General features: G+C 39.7%; 1 protein-coding gene across 1 annotated transcript in view; it reads right to left on the bottom strand.

Moving 5' to 3' along the window:
- The window catches only part of Cep350 (centrosomal protein 350), a 139,839-nt gene extending 125,748 nt beyond the window's left edge, over positions 1 to 14,091 (bottom strand). Inside the window, exon 1 of the mRNA XM_051186011.1 lies at positions 13,704 to 14,091. The gene's annotated coding sequence lies outside the window, so the exon portion shown is untranslated. The remainder of the gene's footprint in view (positions 1 to 13,703) is intronic.
- Between the last annotated feature and the right edge of the window lie 5,502 nt (positions 14,092 to 19,593).

Below are 19,593 nucleotides of genomic sequence, written 5' to 3' on the forward strand. Positions count from 1 at the left end.
ATGAAAATGAGAAGTGGGCTAGCAAGATGGTTCAGCAATCCTAACAATCTCATTTTCATTCCTAGGATCCACATGGGCTCCAGCAAGTTGTCCTGACCTTAGCATGCACATACCCTGACACAGTTTCTCACACACACAATAAATAAATGGAAAAACAAAGTCTTAAGACAAATAAACAACCAATACCATAGTATGCAAGTAACACTGTAGCTAGCACAAGCTTTCAATCTCAGAAAAGCAGAGGCAGGCAGATCTCTATGAGTTTAAGAACACTCTGGTCTATACAGCAAGTTCCAAGCCAGCCAGTATTTCATAACAAGACATTGTCTTAAAACAAAACAAACACTGTGTTTATGAATTTTGGCTTATATGGATTATTTGCCTACAGTAGTATCTGCAAAATGTATCAAAACTGAACTACAGAATGTGAAGGACATACTGCTGAAATACATCAAACTGTTTTCCAGCTTCCTACTAGAATTTAAGAGCCTACTAGAATTTTCATTAATACTTTTTAATTTTGTTTCTATTATTTTTGTTTTTGCTGATTCCACAGGGGGGGAAAAATGGTTGCTCGAATTTTGTAGAAGCTAATAAGATCAAATATTTTGCCACAGATCTTAATCTTAGTTTTTCATTTATGAATTATCTTTACTCATCTTTTGCTCATTTACCTACCAGGATCTTAATTTTCAAATTAATTTTTAATTAACTTAATTATATCTTTATGTTATAAATAAATCTTGTCATATTTATACAAATATTTTATCCACAAATTAAATAAACAAAATGGAATTTAAAGGAAGGAGGGGGTGGCTCAGCAGGTAAAGGCACCTGCTGCTAAGATTGACAACCTCAGGACCACATGGTAGAAGGAACTGACTCCCTCAAACTGTCCTCTGAACTCCATATGTGTACCATGGCAGATGCAGCCACACACACATACATATGAACACAAAATAAATGAAATGCTATAATTATTTTATTCAATGAGTTATTCATTAAGGAAGTACAGTATGTTATTTGTATGTTCTGGAACCCAGAACCCAAGCATAGTAGGCAAACACACTACCACTGAATTGCAATCTCGGTCCCAACATGTTAAATAGTTTTAAATCCCAAACTAGATTTTAAGAAAAAGAAATTTTTACCTAGCAAATCCAAATATATAAAATTTAAAAGTAGGTAACTAAGTTTTTCTAGAAGTAGATATTCCTGATATATAAAGCTTCCGAAACAAACTTCAAAATTATTCTAAAAGTGAAATTATTTTACAAACATTTCCCTGCCTTAAAATAAAATTAAGTACAAAAATATTGAATTTTCTCAATGGAAAAGATAATTTACAGTCAATCTTTAATAACAAATGACTACCATGGGACGGTGGCAGCTCAGGTATTTAATCACTGCACTTGGGAAGCAGATGCAAGTGGGTCTCTGTGAGTTCAAGGCCATCCTGGTCTACAGAGTGAGTTCCAGAAAAGCCAGAGTTACAGAGAAATCCTATCTCAAAAAGCAAAGCAAACAATCTGTTTTGTTTGACAAGTACCTAGTAAAACATTGATGTAACACTGCCTAAATCAATATATCATATATATCTTAATGGCACATTTGTTTTTAATGAGAATGAAATAATTAATGATAACTCATAAAACAATGTAGTTCAAGGTCACAACTCTATCACATAAGGAACACCAGAAACAACATATATGCCATATAACCCTATCACTTAAGTTACAACACAAACAAAAGTAAGTTTCAGTGGTGCTATAGTAAGGCTAGTCATCAACCTCGGAGTGACTGAAAGATGAATGAGTTTACCTCCATCAAACTGACTTAGGGGCTGGTCAGTTGTGTACAGTCATCCATGGATATGGGTACCAAGTTCACAGATATGTCCAGTTCTTCAGACTTGAGGTGGCTTAGCAGTTAAAAGCACTTACAGTTGTAGAGGACCTGAGCTTTATTCCCAGAACCCACATGATGGGTCAGATGCCCTCTTCCAACTTTTGCCATCAACAGGCACAAATGTAGTACACAGACATGAATGCAAGCAATACTCATAAACAAAATAAGTAAAACTTAAAGACTTATTCAAACATTGTTTAAAATTGTATCTATCTGGAAAATCTAAGAAACATACTTTTGATGTCCTTTCCCATTTTATAGTATTATAGCAGTATTTTAACATTTACAATTTCAAACTTTGATCTTGAAACTCCCACTATTCCTAGATTAGTAAGCATACCTCTCCTGTTTCCTTGCTTCTTGAATGATGAAAGGTTGCTCACTTTGGCAGCACATATTGTAAAACTGAATGATGAAGGGTCCTCTACATCATCAGCCTGGTACTTCAATGGTAACATTTCCAAAAGTTCTATCACTGGCCTCTTCTTTTCTAGTTCCCTCTTCCCAGGAAAATTCAACATATTTTTATGGTATGTGTGTATATGTCTGTGTATACATTTATGTGGGCGTGCATGTGTGTGCATATGCACATGGAGGGCAGAAGTCAAAGGTGGTATCTGCTTTATTTTTGGAGACTAAGTCTCTCAATGAACCTAGAGCTCATCTAATCAACTAGAGTACATGGCCAGAAAGCCCCAGGCATCCTTCTGCCTTCTACCTTCCTGGAACCAGGATTACAGGCACACATCACAATGCCTGACTTTTAATGTAGGTTCTAGAAATCTGAACTCAAGGCTTCATGCTTGCATGGCAAGCATTTTATCAACCGAGCCAGCTCCCCATCCCTCAATACTCTTTTCATAGCTTCAGTTATTCCCCAAGTGCTATTATAACTTGTCTAAATCCTTCTCTGGGTTCTGGATAGATATTTAGAATGATGCAGCTGGGAATTTTACACGTTTAAGAAAGTGGCAGTGGTAAGTTATCTCTAGAGGTCATGCTCTTACTACCCACAGGCAGAACTATATTTACCGAACAAGTAATGAATTCCCACCTACTCAACAGGCCTTAAGTCTAATTTGTTTACTCTTAAATATATCTTGCCCACCACTTTGTGATCCATAGGCTCTAAAGCAGGTAAGACATTGCTTTGTTGATATTCAACATGGTTAGGGGTAATCTCACAAGTTCCTACCTCTAGATAAAGAAGTACAGGCAATTAAAGGTTGCTAAGAGAGGGAGAATCAATCTTCTTCAAGGACAAGCACCATGATAGATTATCCAAATGATCAGTTCTAAACATGTACATATGAGCACCACTAAAGGGACTGAGCATAGTGCATTTACATACACACATGCATACATACATATATACATACATACAGAAACAACTGAAGAAGAGGTTATGAATTTGAGAGGAAGTGGAAGGACACAGGAGGAGTTGGATACGGTAAAGGGTGAGGTGGGAAGAGGAAAAGATGGGGTGGAAATTATGTAAATATAGTACTCTTGTAAGAAATTCTCACAAATAAATGTTTGGTTTTGTTTAAAAAAAAAAAAAAAGCACTTCCAACAGAAGAACAAATGGGAAAAGCAAAATGAGACTGGGTCAATGGAAGTGAGAAACATGATCATATATACATAAGTGAAAAGCCTTTGGGAAAGTCACTTCTGAGAAAGGGCAAACACAATGTATATTACTGTCTTACTAAACCTGAGGAGGTGGTGACAGAAAACTAGGGAATGAGAATTCACATACTATTGTGTAAATAAGCCTATAAGACCCTATGTTAAAAGAAATGATAAAGCACTAACAGAAAAATACAACTGACCATGCAACTGATAACAAGGAATAGAAAAAAGGTAAAGGTAGACACCATATAATAACCCAAACATTATTATATCACAAAAGTAAGGGAGTCAGAGGGTAAAATGATTACTCATTAATATACAATAAATTTGAGGACTGGTAGGAAAAGTATATGCTATTGCTATCACCAAAAAAAGCCTAGTTATGAATTATGCCAAAACAGTGTAAACTCATACATACATACATATATGTGTGCACATGTGTGCGCGCACACACATCAAAGTTGAAAAAGGAAAAGTTAAACAAAATAAATGTGTAAATTATGTTAAAGATTCATGTTTTCATTCTTGACAGAGGTAATGAGCAGCTATCAAAGCAATAAAACATTGCCATCTAGGTTGTAAGTTATTTCTCCCTGAATAAACATCTATTCGGCCTATTTGTTTATCCTGATCCTTATTTAACCGCAATACCATCTAGATTCACTGAACAATAGAAACTACTCAGAGAGGAAAGGCATTTCTCCTAGCTATTAATTCAGCAAAGATTAACTCCTAGGCTATGGTTTCAAGCACATTCATGCATTTACACACAAAGTAATGTTATTTTTAAAAATAAATAAACAAGGGCTGTAGAAATGGCTCAGCAGTTAACCTCTTACAGAGGACTGAAGTATGGTTCCCAGCACCAACATCAGGAGGCTCACAACCATCTGTACTCCATTTCCAGGAAGTTTGTCAGCTTCCATCTCCAGAGCATCCTACACACATATGGTGTACATATTTACACTGAAGAATACACACACACATACACACACACACACACACTTTTTTAAACTATAAAAATAAATAAATGCCTTTTTGGATAAATACTTTAAAATCATTATGCTCCCCCCTACTCCTCCCTCTGTAGCTTGTTTTGGCCTCAGTGGTATTAGTACTCAAACCCAAATTCTTGTTTGTTTGTTTGTTGTGACAGGTTCTCACTGTGTGGCTCTAGCTGTCCTGGAACTCATATGTAGACCAGGCTGACCTCAAACTCACAAAGATCATCTACCTCTGCCTCTTTATTGCTGGGAGCAAATATGAGTGGATGCGCCATCATGATTGGCTTTCAAGCTTGGGTTCTTACACATGCTAGACAAGGGCCCCATCACTGATCTATACCCCAAGCCCTCTAACTATTTTCCTAACTCGAATAACCCTCCACATATACACCCCTATCATTCTCACTACAAGTCAGTTTCAAGCAGGCACAATGCCTTCTTCCAGGCAGCTAGCAATCTCTAGGGCAACAGATTCTGAATCAGCAGTCTGAGACCTAAGAAACACTGGTTTACAGGGATCCTGATACATAGCCAACTTTGAGTACTATAGCTCTAGAGACTATCTTCAATTCTACTCTATGAAACCTGAACTTTAGAGAAAAAAAAACTGTATTAAAGGGAGAGCTTTTTAAGAGCTAATCCTGAGAACATGTGGCTTCCAAACAAAAATATGGCAACATCCCTTGAATTATAGACCTTTAACACTAAAGGATATTACTGTGTGGACAGTTAATAGCCATAAGCACTATGAATTTGTTCTTCCCATTGGGCAAGGGCTTGTTCTAATCTCCATCAACTATCAGGCAAGTATCCAAATATCCGTTTTGTCTATTAAAAGATGAAATCAGGCAGACTACAGAACTACTTCAGGGTCATTCAGCTAATAAGAACCAGAACTGTAAATTAAATCCAGATCTCTCTCAATGTTTTGAAAGCCTCTAATGGCCATTCCTTTAATGCCTCTTCTAACACTGAACTGCCACCATCTAGAACATAAATATATAAAATAATCCCTCTATCCTCCCAATCTCATCATAAATTACCTTGATCATCTACCTAAATCAAATCCACCTTTGAATCTGTGATCTAGTAACTTCACCATACCTTAACTTCCTTGGAAGCTGTTCTATGCACCTCAACTGTTACTAAATTTGTTCCAAAGGACAGGACTTCCTCATAAATTTCTACCCTTCATCCTCTCCTCCTACTCAGGGCAGGTAAAGTGTTTTAACAAATTCCTTTGGTCCTCACTGTTACTCCTGTTATCTTCCACAGTCATGGAATGCTTTTCCTCACTGTAAATCCATGCCATCCATTCATTTAACAGTGTCTGGTGAGTGTCATACATGCAGTAAGTAGGAATACAGCTAAGCAGTAATGTATAGCAGTATACGAGCTCCCTGCCTTTAAGGGATTCAAAAGGTTATTCCAAACACATATTGCAAATGGAGAGATAATAAGAAAAAACACAGGTTCTATAAGAGCATATCACAGAAAGAACTAATCTAATCTAAGAACTATAAAAGTGTCATTTAAGGCAAGACGTAAAAGGTAAGGTACACTAAGATCAAGAAAAAGCTTTATAGAAAATAGGAAAAATATGTAGACAGATTCTAGGCAGCAATTAACATGACAAAATCTAAGGAACCAAAAACTGGTCAGGTGTGGTGGTTCCTACCCATAATCCAGCATTCTTGAAGCAGAAACAAGGGAATTGTGAGTTGGAGGCAAGCCTGCAATACACAGCAAGACGCTATCTCAACCACTCCTCCAAAATCCCATGTGGTTGAAGAAAACTGCAATAAATTTAAAGCTGAAGAAAAGGAACAAGATCCTTCAGGGGCAATGACATAACCATTAGTTGTGGCTCTCTTTGGTAGGCAGAAGTGCTAGGGACTGAACTAGAGGGTCCACACATGCTAAGCACAAGCTCCACGCTTGTGCTATTAAAGAACTCAGTGCTGGTCACTCCATTTTTATATCCTTGCCATGTCTTTAAGAGTCCATCCCTGAGACTTTCTGGCACTTTGCCTCCTTGATATATATAGTACAAGCATCTTTAACTTCCTCAAATTTATGAATACCTTTGTGGGGTTGGAAAGATGACTCAGTGGTCAAGAGTTCTCACTACCCTTGCAGTGATCAGGCTTAGCTCTGATCACTGGATTCCTTACACATAGTCAGTGTTAGCACTCTTCTGTACCCCTTTGGAGGTTTACTATCTCAGATCTCTCTCCCACCCCTTCACCATCCCCCTATTTCAGTACTGGAGTTGAACCTAGAACTTTGTACATGCGTAGGCTCTATCAACTGAATCATATCCCAGTGCATAACCAACATTCTCTTGACTTATGTGTGCTTGTGCGTGTACACACACAACACACACATGCACACACGCACGCACGTCTTAGTTTTATATTTGAAGATAGATGGATGACTATTTTCTAGCAAAGAATGTTTTTATTGATATCTTTAGTTTTTGCTTAATTCCATTGTGTGATCCCTACTCTCGGGGGTGGGTGGGGAGATGGAACAAATGTCTACTCACCCAAGATAGGGCACTAACAACTTGCAACTGTCTATAATCCCAACTGCCTCTTCTGCCCTCCAAGTACATGTGGTATACATGTATACATACATACATACATACATACATACATACATACATGCATGAATGCAAAATGTTCATGTGCATGAAAGAAAGGAATCTTTTAAAAGAATATCATTGTTAGTCAAGCAGATTGGAGTTAATCTGTATGTTTTAAGGCAGGGTATTGGTAATTTGCTCAGGCTTACTTTGAACTCACTATGGAGCTGACCTTAAACATTCCTACTTCATTCTCCCAATAACTGAGTTACAGGCATGTATCATTGCACATGTTAAACACACACACACACACACACCATTCTTAAATGACTCAAAGTGTTATTCCAATGTCTGTTTTACAAAGAGGTTAACTGTCTTACAGAAAATAAGTTGTTTCATTTAAAAATCAAAGTATATGTGAATAGTTCTTTGTCTAGATCAAAGGTAAATAATAATAATAAAAGGAATTTTTAAAAAAACTTATTTATTATGTTTTATTTTGTATCATATAAATGAAAGCTCAAAATGAATATAAACTTCAAAACATTAACTTAGGATGGTTACCCTGCCATTAGAAAATGGAAATATAATTTGTTTTGTGTTTCTATTTTTTGAGACAGGGTTTCTGTGTGTAGCCCTGGCTGTCCTAGAACTCTCTCTGTAGGCCATGCTGGCTTCAAACTCACAGAGATTCCCTTGCCTCTGCCTCCCAAGTGCTAGGATTAAAGGCATGTGCCACTACCACCTGGCTAGAAATATTTCTTTAATGCTACTACTAATTTTTTTTTTAAATCTGGTTAAGCTGGGCACAGTGGTACATACCTATAAACTGTCATTGGGAGGCTGAAGTAGGAGGATTGCTGAGGTTAAGGCCCTCCTGGGTTACACAGTGAGTTCAAAACAAGCCTGAGCAAGTTAGCAAGACCCTATTTTAAAACACACATGCAAGTTAGCAACACACACATACCCCAATCTGGTTGAAATCAAGTACAATGACAAATGAGAATACTTTAAAATGCTGATTTGTTGATAGTAAATATGATCTTAAGCTAACAAGGAGCAAGTATTTTCAAACATTACCAAATGTAGTGATTTGAATGAGATGTCTCCTGCAAGTCTTGGGCATTTGAATACTTGGCCCTGCTGGTGGCTGTTTAGGGAAGGTTAGGAGGTGTGGCCTTGCTAGAGGAATAATGTCACTAGGGGCTTTGAGGTTTTAAAAGACTTGCACCTCTTCACCATTTCAAGTTTGCTTTCAGTTTCTTGTGATGTGAGCTCTGCTACCCATTACCTCACTCTACCATCATGGATTATTACCCCTCTGGAACTGTAAATCAAATAAAACCTTTCTTCTATAAATTGTATTACTTGTAGTGTTTTATCACTGCAATAGAAAAGTAACTAATACACCAAACTATTTGCCTTATAAGAGAGAGATACAAAGGTCATGCTTGGGAGTGCATAATTGTAATCTAGACACTCTGGCTTAGACCAGGCTAACCAGAACTACAAAATGGTCTCTGTCTCAAGAAAAGAGTCGGGGGAAGTGAGGTACAGGGCAGCCAGGTATGGTAGTGAAGGCCTATAATCCCAGCATTCAGAAGGCTGAGGCAGAAGGAAATGCAGTGAATTTGAGGTCAGGCTGGAGCCATATAAGGAGTTCCAAGAAAGCCTAGGTACAATGTGTGCCCCTATCCAAAATAATAATAATAAAGTACACAGATTCATAAAAGCCTATAACTAAAAAGAACTGAATGTATCATTTAACTTAGAGTTTGTGTTGGGAAAAAATGGAAAAACAAACAAGTGGAATGGATGAGATGGCTCAGTGGGTAAAGACACCTTGCCACCAACCCTGACCACCTAAGTCGGACTCTGAGGACCACCACAGTGGAAAGAACTGACTCCTGTAAACTGCTTTCTGGCCTCCGTATGCTCTGTATAGTATGCATCCATGCACACATGCACACAAATAAAATGTCATTTTCAATTTTTTTTCTTTTCTTACTATATAACCCCAACTGGCTTGAAACTATCTATGTAGACCAGGCTGGTCTAGAACTCAGAGATCTGCCTGCCTCTGCCTCCTATGTGCTGGGATTAAAGGTGTGTCCCACCATGCATGGCCTTTAATAAAAATAATAAAAGAAGTAACTTTTGGAGAAAAGTAACCATAGGCACACGTCACCCACGTTCTCTCAAGAAATCTCAGGCCACATTTTCTTCACTTTTGTCCCTATCTCCCCTCCAACACTGTCCTATAAGAGGTTATGCTTTAATGACATCTTAAGAAATAAAAAACCCTCCACCCAGCACCCTGTTACTACTGTTTCTCCTTTACAAACCTCTCAAATGTCTGATAGATTCTGCCTCTCCAATTAGAGACACTTTCACTCACTTTTTGAGCTACTGTATACTACATTTACATCCTGATTTCCCCACAGCAGTAGTTCTCACTCACTAAAATCACCAAAGACCTCTTCTCCAATCAAATGGGCACCTGCACTCCTCAATCTACTTGACCTCTTGACGGCATTGATGGCATTCATCACAGTTGACTACTCTCTTTAAATGAATCAACTCATCAATTTTCCTCTTCGATACAGTCAACTGAAGAACTTGTCCCTGATATATGCAATAAGATGGAACATCATATTAATCAAACCTTCAAATTAGTGAACAGAAAATTGTTCTGGCAGATGCATGCAGTAAAAGGGAACTGAGACCATTATCTCCATTATGGATGAGGACACACAAATGTGGCTAAATCTGAGTTCAACATATTGTGATGAACTCTTCCTAGCTTTGCCCTTGTTTTACAGTTGTTTGGGATACACATGCTCATAGGTAAAACATGTGCCTTTACTCACTGAATCAACTTATTGGCTCCATCCTATTTTTTATAAGTCAAATCACATTATCCAATGTAGTACAACTTATCTCTTGTAAACAATATAATCATGAGCAGTGTTCCCTGTCAGTACAGAATAGTGACAGGAAGCAGATACATAATGCACCTGTGCTCACTTAGCACACACTAACTCATTTAGTTCTTACAACAGCCCCGTGATGCAAACACTGTCAGCATATCCACCTTATAGATGAAATTAAGTCACTAATGGACACAGCTAGTATAAATGTGGCTAGAATGTGAACCTATGAGGTCTGCTGTCTGATCGATGTGAAGGACATGCTCAGCTGCTTCTCCTGAAGTAAATATAGATCCCTAAAACCTGCTAACAACTGCAAACTATCTTACAGCATAAATATACTATGATTTTAACTGTTCCCTTACCAATGGGTATTTTGGACATTGTTTAATACTTGTTTCCTTTTATTTGTGATCATAATAAATGAATATTCTTAGTGGATTTTTGGGGGGAAATGGGCTCTTGTGTTAAAATTTATGTAACATAAAATTCACAAACATTAAGTGATTCTATCAAACAGTATACAGACTTTATTTATTCTGATAGGAAATGCCAGATTTCTTCCCAGAAAGTTGTTCTACTTTAACTTACAGTCTGATTGCTATTTATTTTTAAGTTAACATGAGAAGTGAGACTCACTTTGAGTTTTTAATTAATAGTGACATAAAAGCATTGGTAGGTTAATCATAATTACATTCCCATTTGACAATTATCTGGCACATAAAACAAATGTAGACCTAAAGCTGCTTTGTGGATTCTTCTTCCAGTTATGATGCTGGCCTTCCTACTTAAAAAAACAAGGATACCAGACAACTAACCTCCAGTATTCAAAACACCTGTGATTAAAAAAGACCTAAAGTAATTGCAAGTCTATAATTATCGTACTAACGCAACACGTTAAGAGTCTTAAAGCTTCTATTTTCTTCAAATTACAGCAACTACTAACACAGCACCTAAGCAAATCATTAAAATAGTCAGTTTTCAGGACCCACCTGTGGCTTATTCTCAATGGCTTTTAAATCCCAGGCTGTCATTCCCCTGATACCCAGAAAATTTAAATGGACATTTGGAGCATAGTCCTAAAAAAAAAACCATAAAATGTGCCTACAAACTAAGAACCAGGTTTTTTGTTTTGATTTTAAAGTATTATCCTAGGACTGAGATTATCTCAACTATTATTTATTGGTTATTCTAATATATGCTAGGAACTGAGTTCACAATAACCAATAGAGGATCTCTGTCACTCTAGAACTTACACGCCAAATGAGAAACACAAATAGCCCAAAATACCCAAAGGTAAAGTGTGAAGCTCCACTGAGACTAGCAATGACCAACAACAAAAAAATTAATGCAGAAAGACGACACTATGTAACCCTTTCATTCTTTCACTGACCTGCAACACTAAGGATTATATAGCAAAGGGGGAGAGGATAACTGTTTTGCAATCTGACTACACAGCAAAAGTAACATCACAACTATATAACTGTATACAACTTTTAAATCAACTGTCTCTATTGTTATGTTACCACTTATCATGTGTCATAAATATGTTTTACATAACCAAGAGTATAAAATGAATAGAACAATCAAAAGTGACACAATTGAACATTTAAACAAAATGAATGATAACAATTGTTTTGTTTTGCTGTTGTTGCTTACACTTTTGGGGACTGAACTTCCAGCTTCATGCATGCTAAGCAAATGCTATACCACTGAGCCACACCTCCAGGTCTTAACTACAGTTTTTATTTTAACTACAGTATCTTAAGAACTATTCAAATAAAAAGTTCAAATAGAGTAGTGATTCATTATAATTCATTATTTATTAATAACTAATAAAATTTTATGAAAATACTGTCTTTAAAAACCAGGAATCAACCTAAGGAACAAATGTCATGTAAAGTAGAATACAATTTTTTAAATATTTTGAAATAATAACAAATAGCAAAACCATGTAAGATAATATATTTAAAGTATAGTCAATTCTAGAATATCTACAGAATAAAGCAGCAGCCACATAAATGGCTTTGAGTGTTTGTTTCCACAACTGCAAAATGAAAATATTTGTCTACTTTGTTCACAAGACTGCATGCAAAGTAAATCATGTATTTGTAAATATAGCCCCCTTCCCCCCCAAAAAAGGTCAGTTATTTTCAGAAAACTTCTCTTTCGCTCTCACTATAAGTTATAGCAGTTTAACAAACTAAAGTGGTTATATAAGGACTTCACTTCCTTTCTTGTACCCACAATACAGTGTTAAAAATGGATTTTTAAAAAATGACAATCAGAAGAAAAATTTTAAACTTTAATTCACAAAACCACAGTTTACTTCTATAGGTACTATGGCCTTAAATAATACTTATACACCAATATTTGTCAGAAAAACATCTTTTATGTATGTACAAAATTGTTTATAAATATAACTACTATCACTAAAAGCACAAAGATACACATGTATTTATCCACATATACAATGTATTCTAACATGACATTTATATTCTGATTAAGGCATACTATGTTGAATGCAATGACAGTTCAGATTTATTGCATTAAATAGTTTACCAAAACTTTTACATTTTTCATGCGCTTCAAGTAACTTCTAGTACAGGTCTAACAATCTTCCAAAGTCACAACCCCATGTCATTAGCAGCACACTGCCTTTTTAAAACAATATTTTAAATTAAGACACTTCTTAAATATAGAGCAGCTTGCAGGATTTCATTAGTGTCTTCAAAAATCCTCAGCTGTAAATAGTTTGGCCTAGGATAGACTTCCCTTTAAAGTCCTTAAAATACAAGCTAAGAGGGCAGGTTAACATGGCAACACTAACGACTCCTCCAAATTCAAAACAAGAGTCACCACCAAAACAATTAAGTAGAGTACATGGAAACCGACCACTATTCCTAATAACCTATTTCTCGCCCGCCCCCACCGCCAAGTGAAACATTTGTTACAACATCAAAAACCCATTAAAATCTATACCTATTTGCACCTTCCTAGCTTGAAAACTAAAATCCAGGCAAATTCCTGCCCGCATCCTGTGACATTAGCTAAATACGATTTAGCATATTGGTCTGCACTTTTAAAGGGGGGGAGGGGAGCGGGGATCGATAGTGACAACTTCCAACGCGTAAGGCTTGTTACATGTCAGACCCCTCCCCGCCCAATCATGGTGAATACGCCGGTAGATTCCATTCAACAACTGCTGGACTGTAGCTGATCAAAGTTTTCCCCATACTCCAGTTGGAGAATATCACACCCAGGAAAAGGAACAGAAACTGGTCATCCCTGACACTGAAGCTAGTCCCCCGGAATTTCCCAAAATATGCTTTATTTCTATAAGAAGAAGGGACACTTCGGAGACCAAAGGTGAGAGGGTAGCTTAACTCTATGCAGACAAGAGGAGGGGCGAGGGTGGTGAGGGCGACACTGGCAGGTAAGCAAACAAATCTGGTCTTCGGTGGGCACCAGCAGGTTCAGGAACCCAGGTCTCGGGATGACCCTCCCGGGAAAGTATCGGAACCCAGGGAGGTTCCCCAGGCATTGCCAGGCGGCCCCGCCCCGCCTCTCTGACCACCTCGGGGACCCGGGACCGCGGACAGAGGCAGTCCGCAGGCTCCGCCAGGTCTTCCCGCGGCTCACCTGAGAGTGTCGCCTCCGCCCTCGGCTCCCACGGTGCATCCCGCGGGGCCTGGCGGAGGGTGCAGTGACGCCGCCCAGACCGGCCCCAGGGCTGCCCGGCCTGGCCTCCCCACTCCGGGGACGCACCGGGTGCCCGCCTCGCCCGGTTCCTGGGATCCGCCGGGCGGCAGGGAAGACGGGAGAGGCGCAGAGGCGGCCTCCTCTCCCCGCCGCGAATCCCCTCCCGAGCTGCGGCTCTCCGCAGTCCTCTCAGGCGCAGGTCCGGCCCCGCTCCCCCGCCCGGGAGTCACTTCGGCAGCGGCGGCCCAGTCGCCATTACAGCTCAACAACTGACACGGAGGAGGAGCGGCGCCGGCGGCACTGGCGGTGGCGGCGGCGCGAGGCAGGGCGGGAGCAGTCAGGGAGGGGGAGGGCGGGGGGGGGAGACCCGCCAAACCTCGCGAGAACTGTCCGGAGACGGTTCCACAGGAATGCAACCCTGGGTTAGGGCCATGTTGAGTGTGGCCGAGAGGTGAGCGAGAGATAAGCTGAGGCAAGGGAACGCGAGGAAGCCATCTTTGGCGTGGCGCAGTGGATGCTCAGCAGGACTCGGGAGGAGCCAAAGTCTATCCGCAGAGGAGACCACCCCCTCCCCTTTGACGCTAATTGGGCCTTCTGGCTGAGTGCTTCACCTCGGGCGAAAACACGCTGAGAACTTGACAAGGGTGAACCGGGAAATCGGGAACCCGCAGCTTTCTGAGAGTTGATGATGCTTCAGCAGTTGTCCAAATAAATCGTCCCTCTAGTCAGTTCAGAGTAACTGCAGCTTTGCGGCTGCTAGCTGCTGTCACCGTGGCCGTCTCATTGGCCAAGCTTTACACTTCTGATTAACATGCACGCTGATGGCTTAAGATTCCTTCCAAAGCAAATAAAACTGCATTTCCTTTCCATTCGCTATTGTGGTTTGAGAAACTCTCTGGGGTCAACGTATTTTTTCTTAGCTTTGTCTTTTTCCAGTCTCCGCATGATGAATTCTATCATCTGTCAAGACTTTAAAGGACACCTCTTCTGCGAATAATGCCGCCTTCCGCTAGGTGCTCACTGCTCATGAGCTCTTGTTACTTTTCTTCACCTCCTAGACTCCGATAGTTACATTGTCTAGAAATTATTTCTCATCTAAAATACTATGATTGTCTTAAAGTCTTTATCTATATACCCAAGAGGGCCTAGTACAGTAACTAGGACATTGTAGGTGTTCAATAAATGTTTGTTACATGGACCATATCAGTAAAAGCAGAGGACAAAAACTGGTCCTCTCCATAGGGCAGACATGTGTCAATAGGAATCACGTGAATAAACAAAAGTCCTGCATACATGTAAATGTTTGTTCTCTTCCTAAGAAGATGCACTGCAGCCAAGAATGAGAAACGTGGCGAGAAAACATTTGAAAAGTGAAACTGGGCAAGTGAGATGAATTAGTAGGGAAAGAGACCGGTCATCAAGCTTGACAAACCTGTGTTCGACCCCTGAACCCCGAATGGTGACTCAAGATAGAAGATTCCCTGCAAGTTGTCCTCTGACCTCCACAGGACAGCTGTAGCATATGCAGGTGCACAAGAATACATGCATGTGAATATACATACATACATACATGCAATTAAAAAAGTGAAATTTACCTTTTTCCCAGCCTAATTATTTTATAGAATATATAATCATTTTATTAAGTAATTATACTACTCACCTTTTTATTTTATTTTATTTTAATTTTTTTTTGGACAGGGTTTCTCTGTGTAGTCCTAGCTGTCCTGTAACTCACTCTGTAGACCAGGCTGGCCTTGAACTCACAGAGATCTGCCTGCCTCTGCCTCACAGGTGCTGGGATTAAAGATTTGTGCCACCAATGCCTGGCTATACTCAGTTTTTTAAAGAAAGAACTAGGTACTGAAAAACTGTTTGCCCGTTATATATAATAAAGGGGAGAGAAAGGGTTTAGGATCCTTTTTTTCTTCCAAAGATTACACTTTTCCACCTTCCGTGTTACCTTCTGAGCAACAGAAAGGAAAAAAGATTTCTGAGAGTATCAGCAACAGTGCCCCTCTGCTATCAACATGTACTGTCTTCATCAATTCTCTCTGCACCTGTCTTCTCCCTTCCCCTTTCTTCCCCCCACCCACAAGGTCCTGCTGGGTAGCCCAGGTTGGCCTGATGCTCACAATCCTCCTGCCTCATCCCCTTGAGTGTTAGGATCACAACCTGTCCCACCCTGCCTAGATAATCCCTCTTCTTTTTGACACCCGTGACTCCTTTCCACTCCCTTGAGAGGTATTGACTTTCAAATTACATCAAAGTCTACACCCTTTCCTCACAGTTTCATGAAAATTAATCTCCCTCCTACTACACAAATAGTCAAAGCAGTACTTGCAGAGGTGGTCCCTGCCTCTCCTCTGCCTCCTGAGATGAGATCAGTGAAAAGGTCTCTGTCTCCTCCACTTATGTTGTGATTGCAGGTGACCTGCTGCACCCACTTGGCTTTTTCCCAGGGGGGGGTGGGGATCTCAACTCCAATCCTTACCCTCTGGGCCATCTCACTGGCCAATAGCTAGCATTTTTTTTGAGTATTATTATGCGTCAAGTAACACCTTCTTTTCAGGTATTACTTATTTTAATTCTTGTGCAACCTTAATGAGTCACACCCATAAGAAAACTGGCACTGCCTTCTCCAGAAGTCACCACCTGTCAATAGTTTCTCATTTAGGGGGTAGAGGCTCTTGGGTATCTCCCATCTCCACGCTAGAATAGTGGTTCTCAACACTCCTGATGCTGCAACCCTTTAGTACAGTTCCGCATATAGTAGTGACCTGCAACCATAAATTTTATTTCATTGCTACTTCATAGCTGTAATTTTGCTACTGTTATGAATTGTAATGTAAATGCTTTTGGAGATAGAGGTTTGTCAGAGAAGTCATGACCATCAGGTTGAGAACCACTGGGCTAGGTAGTTTAACTTTTTTATGTCTCAGTTTCCACCTCTGAATAGTGGAAATTGTGGTGAATCAGTTTGATACTATGTCCACTTAGCAGAATAACCATAGGTTCTTCCCTACATCCTATGACCTATCTAGCTGCATGTTGTTGGCCTCAACAACAATGCTAAATGTAGGTTCCATCTAATAGAGCAAGCCTTAAGACCAATCAGAAAATTGGTCACTCCCATGACATCTGTAACACTATTACACTAGTGGGCAAGCTGGTTATTATTGTAGCTTATGAGGTTTGCAGCTGGGTAAGATTGTGATTACTTTTCTCCTCCTATGGTGTGCATAGCACCTTCCAGCACTATGAAAGCTAGCCAGCAGGTGGTGGTGATGTACACCTTTAGTGCCAGAACTCAGTAGGCAGAGGCAGGTGGATCTCTGTGAGTCTGAGGCCAGCCTGATCTACAGAGTGAATTCCAGGATAGGTAGGACTACGTAGAGAGACCTGTCTCAAAAACACAATAAATAAATCAATACTGTTAAAAATAAATTACATTTATTCTTGGACTGTTTCATACATATGATAATTGTGATGACATTCTACTACCATCACTATTCTCTCTTTTTTCTCTTACTCCCTCTGAACCATTTGTCTTCTCAACATACTCTGAGTTTTCTATTGGATATGTATTCTGATAGACAGATATTGTGTAGACATTACCTTCTAGAAGGAGGGGAGAGACTCATGAAACAAACAGCTCACAAACTTACAACACTCAGGATTCTCAGACAATTTTAATATTCATATTGCCCCTTCATAAACTGGCACTGGCAGTAAAGAACTGTTAAGATGATGGAGACTGTCTTAGATAGAATTGACTACATGTTGGTCAGGGAACACTCAGGATGAAGCTTTAGTGAGACCGCCCATGCTGGGGCAAGCTTTACCATGATGCAGCTGCCTTTGAGAGTTACCTGTCTTCCTGAAAGTAACCCGTCACCCATGCTTCTGTGAGTGTCCCCAACAGTCATTGGTTCACCAATATAGACCTGGGTGGAATAGTTTCTTTGGTCTGTTGTTAGTGCCCTATCTTGGGTGAGTAGACATTTGTTCCATCTCCCCACCCACCCCCAAGAGGAGGGATCACACAAAGGAATTAAGCAAAAACTAAAGATATCAATAAAAACATTCTTTGCAAGAAAATAGTCATCCATCTATCTTCAAATATAAAACTAGTGTGTGTGTGTGTGTGTGTGTGTGTGTGTGTGTGTACACATAAGCACGCACAAGTCAAAAGAATGTTGGTTATGCACTGGGATATGATTCAGTTGATAGAGCCTACGCATGTACAAAGTCCTAGGTTCAACTCCAGTACTGAAATAGGGGGATGGTGAAGGGGTGGGAGAGAGATCTGAGATAGTAAACCTCCAAAGGGGTACAGAAGAGTGCTAACACTGACTATGTGTAAGGAATCCAGTGATCAGAGCTAAGAGGAAGACTTAGCAGCCATTCTCCCTTGCCTTTTTTATTTTATAGATATGTTTGTTTTATTTTTTGTGTGTTTTGCCTGCATGTATGTCTGTACACCATGTGTATGGTGCCTGTGGAGGTCAAAAGAGCATCAGATTCATTAGAAGTGGAGTTATGGACAGTTTTGAACCACCACCTCGGTGCTGGAAACTGAACCCAAGTCCTCTGCAAGAGCAACAAGTGTTCCTAACTGCTGAGCATTCTCTCCAACCCCTCCTTTGTACTTTTGAATTTGAACTTTGTGTGTAGTCGGATTTTTCTTTGGGTCACCTGCCAGCTCACTAATAATGCCATGGAGATTTACTATTAATCATGGAAGCTCAGCCTTGGATTAGGCTTGTCCCACTAGCTCTCATAACCAAATTAACCCATTTATATTAACCTACATTTTGCCTCATGGTTTTTTACCTTTCTTTCCATTCTGTGTGTCTGACTCATTCTGAGTCTCTCTCACATAGATTCATTTCCTCTTCCTTTGTCTCCCCAGAAATCACAGCAAATAAATCTTCATACAATGTACAAATATCCCACAACTTGTGTGCATATATTACATATTAAAGAAGTAAAAAAAAAAATTAAAGAACCCAAGGAAGCCAGGCATAGTAGTTCATGACTGTCAACCCAGCACTCAGGATATAGAGGCAGGGGATCATGGCAAGTTTTAGGGCAACCTGGTGGTCTACATAGCAAGTTCCAGGCCAGCCAGTGCTGCCATGCAAGATACTATCTTTTCAAAAATCCACAGAAAGAAAAAAGAAATCTAAATAAAAACCTTGGCTCTAAACATTTCCCCAGCCTGGGTTGAACACAATCACTCTACAGTTGTACCAAGCAGGTACTAATGCTTTTGTACCTTGGGCATGAGGGTTTATGCTTGTAATCCCAGCATCTGGTAAGCAGAGCATCGAGAATCAGAGTTCAAGGTCAGTGTGTGTTACCTGAGACAAGCAAATGTACTGGAGTTGTGGCTCTGGAACGCAGTGCTTGCCTAGCACACATAGGCACTGGGTCCAATCCTCAGCACCCACAAAAGCAAGTGAAAAGAATTTCCTTGAATTCCTTCTAATGCCCCCCGGCTTTCTCCATCCCTCTCTGGGCACAACAAAAACAAAAAAAGAAACTTGTAGCTGGAGAAACAGTTCAGAGGGAAAATTAATTAGTTTATTAAAAAGTCAAACAATTTCCTTAGGAGACAACACAACTTCAGAAAATGCTGAGTGGGTAAGATAGTAGGCTTTTGATTGAAATGTTGATTAATTATTTGAACTTCATCATTCTTTACTGGAGTAACCGTTTAAAAACTAATATGATATAAGATTTTCTACCTCAGGTAGAAGATGTGGCACAGCAATTAAGAAAGCATAATGCTTTTCTAGGGGCCTCAGTTCCATTCCCAGCACCCACA

Source organism: Phodopus roborovskii, unplaced genomic scaffold (assembly GCF_943737965.1).
Source record: "Phodopus roborovskii unplaced genomic scaffold, PHOROB, whole genome shotgun sequence".
NCBI lineage: Eukaryota > Metazoa > Chordata > Mammalia > Rodentia > Cricetidae > Phodopus > Phodopus roborovskii.